We start from the raw sequence: 8,096 nt of genomic DNA, 5'->3' as shown, positions 1-8,096 counted from the left end.
ATGCTCTCTAAAGGCAAGCACAAACAATTTAATTCTCTTTATCATCTGTATACTTTCTCTAACTTCGTCCCTATGGGTTATGCTCTAACAGTGACCTGGAATTTTTGGCCTTGAGATGGAGGGATCTATTTATTTTCTACTACCATGTGGATCCCTTCAAACCCATGAGTGGGAGTTTCAAGGACTGGGTGGGTGGTATGGGATGGGAGCGCTGATCAGTGTGATGTCTCCATCCTTTGGAAGCTGCAGATTGATGATAATGGGACATACACCTGCCAGGTGAAGGACCCACCTGATGTTGATTTGGCAACAGGGAACAGGGGAGCTCTGGCTCACTGTTGTGCACACCGTACACCTCTCTGACCTGCACTTCCTAGCTCTGGCCATTGGCTTTGCCTGTGCAGCAATGGTCATAATGATAATTGTGGTGATTCTCTTCCAGCATTTCCAGAAAAAGTGATGGAGTCATAAAGTGATGTAGTTAAAATCAAAAGAAAGAAAGCTCAACCGAGAAAAAAGGTCTCTATTGAGAAAAAACAGACGAACATTCTTAGATGAAAACTGAAGATTTCTTAGAACAAGAACCCTAAGATAAGTTAAAGTTAATGAAAGCTTCCCTTTGGCTTTTCCAGCTGTGATCTGTCTTCTAATCATCTCTGCAGTATACAACCACCTAGACAAGCAAACTTCTCTAGAGCTAGCATAGGGCCCTTCATGAGCAGATACCAGCAGATGCTCACACACACTCAGTCGATTATTAAGGTTTTATTTTTTATTTTAATTTCAGAGTGCAAGTAGTTTTCAAATGCTCACTAGCTTTTGCATTCTAAGAAGCTATGTTTTTGTCCTTAAACACCAACTGTGGCTTATGACTTGTGTGTACATATATTTGCATCAAATGAGATAAAAGCCAGACTGGTTCCAAATAGGAAAAGGAGTATGTCAACGCTGTATATTGTCACCCTGCTTATTTAACTTATATGCAGAGTACATCATGAGAAACGCTGGGCTGGATGAAGCACAAGCTGAAATCAAGATTGCCAGGAGAAATATCAATAACCTCAGATACGCAGATGACACCACCCTTATGGCAGAAAGTGAAGAAAAACTAAAGAGCCTCTTGATGAAAGTGAAAGTGGAGAGTTAAATTGTTGGCTTAAAACCCAACATTCAGAAAAGTAAGATCATGGCATCTGATCCCATCACTTCATGGCAAATAGATGGGGAAACAGTGGAAACAGTGGCTGACTTTATTTTGGGGGGCTCCAAAATCACTGCAGATGGTGATTGCAGCCATGAAATTAAAAGACACTTACACCTTGGAAGCAAAGTCATGACCAACCTAGACAGCATATTAAAAAGCAGAGACATTACTTTGTCAACAAAGGTCCATCTAGTCAAGGCTATGGTTTTTCCAGTAGTCATGTATGGATGTGAGAGTTGGACTATAAAGAAAGCTGAGCACTGAAGAATTGATGCTTTTGAACTGTGGTGTTGGAGAAGACTCTTGAGAGTCCCTTGGACAGGAAGGAGATCCAACCAGTCCATCCTGAAGGAGATCAGTCCTGAATATTCTTTGGAAGGACTGATGTTGAAGCTAAAACCGCAATACTTTGGCCACCTGATGCGAAGAGCTGACTCATTGGAAAAGACTGATGCTGGGAAAGATTGAGGGCAGGAGGACAAGGGGACGACAGAAGATGAGATGGTTGGATGGCATCACCGACTCAATGGACATGAGTTTGGGTAAACACTAGGAGTTGGTGATGGACAGGGAGGCCTGGTGCGCTGTGATTCGTGGGGTCTCAAAGAGTTGGACATGACTGAGCGACTGAACTGAACTGAACTAAACTGAGATAAAAGCCAACTTTGATAGTTTCCTTAGAGCAGCATTCCTGCTACTAAGTTAACATGTTTACTCTTTCCTTCTCACACTCTCAATTAAAAGGTGAGCTAATTCTCAAAAATGGAGTGTATTGGGAAGTTAATACAAAAACTAATATTTATTTTGTATTCCATAACTTATTAGAAACATTCAGCATTAAAGTGTTGGGGATTTTTTTTTTGGCTGAGCAGCTTGTGGACTCTTAGTTGCCTGACCAGGGATCAAATCATGCTCCCTGCAGTGTAAGCTCAGAATCCTAACCACTGGACCATGAGGAAAGTCCATTTCCACTTTATAAAAATTTTTATTTTATTCAAGTACATTTGATTTACAATGATGTGTATCCTTTCCACTTTTAATGTCATGAAATATCTCCAAGAATCCCTTCATGTGAAGTTTTTTGCTACTTCTGCCTGCAGATCTAGTCTCCTGAACAGCAACAGTATCAACATTCTCCCATTCAGCAAGTTCTTCTATAAACTCTATTCATACTCAATTCCAGTTTCACTCCTAGCATTTTCACTTATGTGTTACACTTTCATCTTTGTTGGTCAGTTCTTTTTTTTTTTTTTTTAGTTAAACTATTCTTTCTTTTTCTGTATTTTTGAAAATTTCCATAATAAAATTTAGAAATTTTTTAAAATAAAGATGTTGTTTTGATATTGTATTATAAAACATGAAAAAAAATCTCATTTTTTAAATGAAGAGTTGCAAGCAGAAGACTATAATTTTCTGATAGACCAGTAACTGGTAAATTAAGTAAAACCTTGCAACAGTTACTTCAGATCAGATCAGAGATCAGTCGCTCAGTCATGTCCAACTCTTTACAACCCCATGAATCGCAGCACGCCAGGCCTCCCTGTCCATCACCAACTCCCAGAGTTCACTCAGACTCATGTCCATCGAGTCAGTGATGCCGTCCAGCCATCTCATCCTCTGTCGTCCCCTTCTCCTCTTGCCCCCAATCCCTCCCAGCATCAGAGTCTTTTCCAATGAGTCAGCTCTTCGCATGAGGTGGCCAAAGTACTGGAGTTTCAGCTTTAGCATCATTCCTTCCAAAGAAATCCCAGGGCTGATCTCCTTTAGAATGGACTGGTTGGATCTCCTTGCAGTCCAAGGGACTTGTTCAAAAGCATCAATTCTTTGGTGTTCAGCCTTCTTCACAGTCCAACTCTCACATCCATACATGACCACTGGAAAAACCATAGCCTTGACTAGACAAACCTTTGTTGGCAAAGTAATGTCTCTGCTTTTGAATATGCTATCTAGGTTGGTCATAACTTTCCTTCCAAGGAGTAAGCATCTTTTAATTTCATGGCTGCAGTCACCATCTGCAGAGATTTTGGAGCCCCAAAAAATAAAGTCTGACACTGTTTGCACTGTTTCCCCATCTATTTCCCATGAAGTGATGGGACCGAATGCCATGATCTTAGTTTTCTGAATGTTGAGCTTTAAGCCAACTTTTTCACTCTCCACTTTCACCTTCATCAAGAGGCTTTTGAGTTCCTCTTCACTCTGCCATAAGGGTGGTGTCATCTGCATATCTGAGGTTATTGATATTTCTCCCGGCAATCTTGATTCCAGCTTGTGTTTCTTCCAGTCCAGCGTTTCTCATGATATACTCTGCATATAAGTTAAATACGCAGGGTGACAATATACAGCCTTGACGAACTCCTTTTCCTATTTGGAACCAGTCTGTTGTTCCATGTCCAGTTCTAACTGTTGCTTCCTGACCTGCATACAGATTTCTCAAGAGGCAGATCAGGTGGTCTGGTATTCCCATCTCTTTCAGAATTTTCCACAGTTTATTGTGATCCACACAAGGGCTTTGGCATAGTCAATAAAGCAGAAATAGATGTTTTTCTGGAACTCTCTTGCTTTTTCCATGATCCAGCGGATGTTGGCAATTTGATCTCTGGTTCCTCTGCCTTTTCTAAAACCAGCTTGAACATCAGGAAGTTTACAGTTCACATATAGCTGAAGCCTGGCTTGGAGAATTTTGAGCATTACTTTACTAGCATGAGATGAGTGTAATTGTGCGGTAGTTTGAGCATTCTTTGGCATTGCCTTTCTTTGGGATAGGAATGAAGACTGACCTTTTCCAGTCCTGTGGCCACTGCTGAGTTTTCCAAATTTGCTGGCATATTGAGTGCAGCACTTTCACAGCATCAGAAACTGATAAAAATAATTTTTAGAGTATTGTACAAATTATTAAATGTTACTATCTCAATAAAAGACCACTAAAAGTTGAAAGTTTAAGCCAAAAGCAGATCAAAGGATTATGGCTCGTCAGTGAAATTTGTTGTAGCCAATATGCTTGTTCCCTAATTTTATGTATAGGCATACCTCATTTTATTGCACTTCATTTTATTATGCTTTGTAGATATTGAGGTTTGGGGGGGGTACTTTTTGTTTTCACTTTTACAAAATGAAGGTTTATGGCAACTCTGAATTGAGCAAGTCTGCTGGCACCATTTTTCTAACAGCATTTGCTCCCTCTGTGTCTCTATATCACATTCTGGTAATTCTCACAATATTTCAAACTCTCCACCAGCAAAAGGATTATGACTTGCCAAAGGCTCAGATGATGGTTGGCATTCTTTTACAATAAAATGTTTTTCAATCAAGGTATGTACATTGGTTTTTCAGTCAGTGTATAGCTAATATACTACAGCATGGTATAAACATAACTTTTACATGCACTGGGAAATCAAAATTTATGAAACTTGTTTTACCGTAATATTTATTTTATTGTGGTTGTTGAGAACCAACCCAAAATATATCTAAGGTATACCAGTGGAGTCTCTACTTCTCTAGAGGAATTTATCCATGCACAGTAGGTGGCATTTGCATTCGTACAAATGCTAGGTAATCGAGAGCTACTCAATTATCCAAAATTACTTTGGCCAGTGAGTCAAGTAGTTGTTCTTGGGCTGCTGTTGTCTTAATGGTAGGATTGGCAAGTTTGCCATGAATAAGTGCTCTTCCAATGGAAGCAAATCTAGTCATGTATATTACCTCCTGGGAATTCCCATTTAAAGTGGCAATGTGGTTTAATGGAGAAGACAAATAACAAGACCAATGGGAGAATTCAGATTTATTGTGAACGTCCATGGGGACAGTTAGAAATCCTAGTAAGCACTGGCCTTCAATCCACCAGCTGTACAAACATTCATAAACTCATCAAGAGGCCCATTCATTACAGATATAAGAACAGGTGGTATACATAAGATACCTGCTGGGTTTGATTATTATTAGTGCCATTAATTGGAATTATTCTATTGGCCCTTTCAAGCCAAGGGTCAGTGGTGTCTGGTGAACAATTAGGGAGAAACCATCCTGTTATATGGACTTTGTTCTCAAAGGCCATACAGAAGGGAGTTGTTTTGCCATGACAAGCAGACCTAATCTACTGGTAAGAACTAGTATATATAGGCAGAATAGGTATGATTAGCTGGATTAAGAGTTACAACACAGGAGAGGTCAAAGCAAGGTACAGGAAAATCTGGTTGCAGAAGTTTGACTCGATAAATATCCAAAGGGGTGCAGCTACAACTAGCTGTAACAATGCTGCTGCTGCTGCTAAGTCGCTTCAGTCGTGTCCGACTCTGTGCAACCCCATAGACGGCAGCCCACCAGGCTCCCCCGTCCCTGGGATTCTCCAGGCAAGAACACTGGAGTGGGTTGCCATTTCCTTCTCCAATGCATGAAAGTGAAAAGTGAGAGTGAAGTCGCTCAGTCGTGTCTGACTCTTAGTGATCCCATGGACTGCAGCCCTCCAGGCTGCTCTGTCCATGGGATTCTCCAGGCTTAGCAGAGGTCAAACCACTGGGGATCATTCTGGGTTACAGATAGTCATGGGGATCTGGGTCACAGGGACTTCTAAGGTTTTCAGGCATGGTGTGGAAATTGTAATGTTCTTTGATATAATGTTGAGGTGTCTTGTGTGGTGCATGGATGAGGCAGGAGATCAATTATCAATTATCAGGAGGTCCTCAAAGGGAGGGGGGCTGCTGGGAATGGGCTTCAGGACAAACATGCGGCTATAAGATGATTCAGCCATCCATGGTTGAATCCCCAACCCCACCCCGGCTGAGGGGCCTGGACTTTCCTGAGCAAGATTGTCCGACCCTCAGCGACCTGACCCCATGGACTGCAGGCCATTAGGCTCCTCCATCCATGGGATTTTCCAAGCAAGAACACTGGAGTGGGGTGCCACTGCCTTCTCCGAGCTGTCACAACAGAGATGGCTAAAGGGTCATGGCTGTCATAGACAGATTAGGTTTTCTAATGACAGATCCAACAATCAGAAGTATCCAAGTTCCTCTAGACTATGATCCTTTGAGGGCAGCATTTTGTTTGTGGAGGGGAGGGGGAAGTGGGAAACGGGCCTGTGTTGTGTGGCATGTGGGATTTTAGTTCTTCGAACAAGGATCAAACCTTTGCTCCCTGCATTGGGAATGCAAAGTCTTAACCACGGGAGTGCCAGGGAAGTCCCAAAAGGGTAGCATTTTTTTGTAGAAATATCAACAAGGTAACTTCTTTTAGCTTCTAAAGAGTCGAGCTTAGTATGCCCCAGAACTTTAATAGCAAAGTAGCAAGTAAGAATATGGCATTTAATAATTCTTGAACAAAAAGGCTGTTTTTAATTTGATCTCTCCTGGAAGTAAGGAAGCCATGTTGTTTCCATCACATTCCAAAATCGTGAGCCATGCCAAAGACAAAGCTACTGTCAGTGTAAATGTTGTCCATTTTGCCCTTGACTAGGCTATAGGCCCACATGAGTACATATATTTGGCTTATTGGGCCAAAGTAGCCCAAGGCAAAATTGTCACTTCAGTTTCTTTTTTTTTTTTCACTTCACTTTCTTAAAGAAGAATGGACATTGCATGTCCAGCACAATAGTTACCATGTTCATCTTTCAAAGAAAAACCATCAGTGAACCATAAAAGGTGAATTATCTAAGGGCATTTCCTATAAGCAGTCATGGCGGTGTCGGGGGGGTGGTGCATGAGGGGCACAGTTCAACTGTGAGAGAAGAGTAGCAGGGTTAAAGTTATTACACTGGGCAAGAGTGATTTATGGGGCAGTTCATTAAGGAGAATTTCATAGAAAGTGAGGTGGCTTACTGCAAGATGTTGAGTATGATAAGGGTTAAGAGCCTCATCAGCATGTGGCACAAAATGGTTAAAGAAGATCCCATGACTATTCTTCAGTGATTTTTACAAGAAGGGCAGTTTCAGGTACAGCTTTGAGCTGGGGTTAAGATGTATCCCAGGCTCCAGGTTCTCGTTGACTATAAAACCCTATGGGTCAGTCGTGATCCACATACTCTTGGGTGAGTACCCCAAGGGAATTCCCTTCTTTTTCATGTACAAAAAGAAAAGGAATTGATAATTGGGGTGTTCAAGGGCAGGAGTGATTATAAAACTTTCCTTTAAGATTGTAAAAGTCATGTCACCTGAATATTCCAAAGTGATAAGAGATTTATTAGTTTTTAACAAGAATGTAAGGGTTGGGCCATTGGGGAAGTTTAAGGGATCTGGTTGAGAAAATAGCCTGCCAATCTAAGAAAACTTTGCAGCTTGCATTTGGTTTGGGGCTTTGGGAAGTTCAAGATGCCGTGAAGTCTGTCTGATCTAGGTGCATCCTTGTTCTGAGAACAGATGTGCTAAACAAACTTGAGTTTGAACAAATTGCAATTTTTCCTTAAAGACTTTATGCTCCTTTTTGGCTAGGAGTTTGAGTAAATGGAGACTCTCTTCTTGTGAGGAGGCTTAGGAAGCGGAGCAGAGAAGTAAGTCATCCACACATTCTATTAAAGTGGAGCCTCCAGGGATTTCCCTGGTGGTCCACTGGCTAAGACTGCACTCCCCATGTAGGGGGCCTGGGTTTGATCCTTGATCGGGGAACTAAATCCCACAAGCCACAACTAAGACTCGGTGCAGTCAAATAAATGACTTTTTCAAGGTGGAGCTTCCAGAGAACTGGATGTCTTCTAGATCAGCCTTCAAAGTTTATGAGGGGAATTTTCTAGTTTCCCAGTAATTAGAACCCTGTGCTTCCACTACAGCAGGTATGGGTTCAATCCCTGGTCAGGGAGCTAAAGTGCCACAAGACGAGAGGCCATAAATAAAGTTTGTGAGAAATAAGAAGGGCAGAGGTGACTGCAGTCATTCAATTAAAAGATGCTTGCTCCTTGGAAGAAAAG

General features: G+C 41.5%; 1 pseudogene; it reads left to right on the top strand.

Moving 5' to 3' along the window:
• LOC129655128 (myelin protein zero-like protein 2) lies at window positions 1–565 on the top strand (annotated as a pseudogene).
• The last annotated feature ends 7,531 nt before the right edge of the window (window positions 566–8,096 follow it).

This window comes from Bubalus kerabau, chromosome 1, assembly GCF_029407905.1.
Source record: "Bubalus kerabau isolate K-KA32 ecotype Philippines breed swamp buffalo chromosome 1, PCC_UOA_SB_1v2, whole genome shotgun sequence".
Taxonomy (NCBI): Eukaryota; Metazoa; Chordata; class Mammalia; order Artiodactyla; family Bovidae; genus Bubalus; species Bubalus kerabau.
Note: the sequence above shows the minus strand (reverse complement) of the source record. Positions and strands in the feature narration are given on the sequence as shown.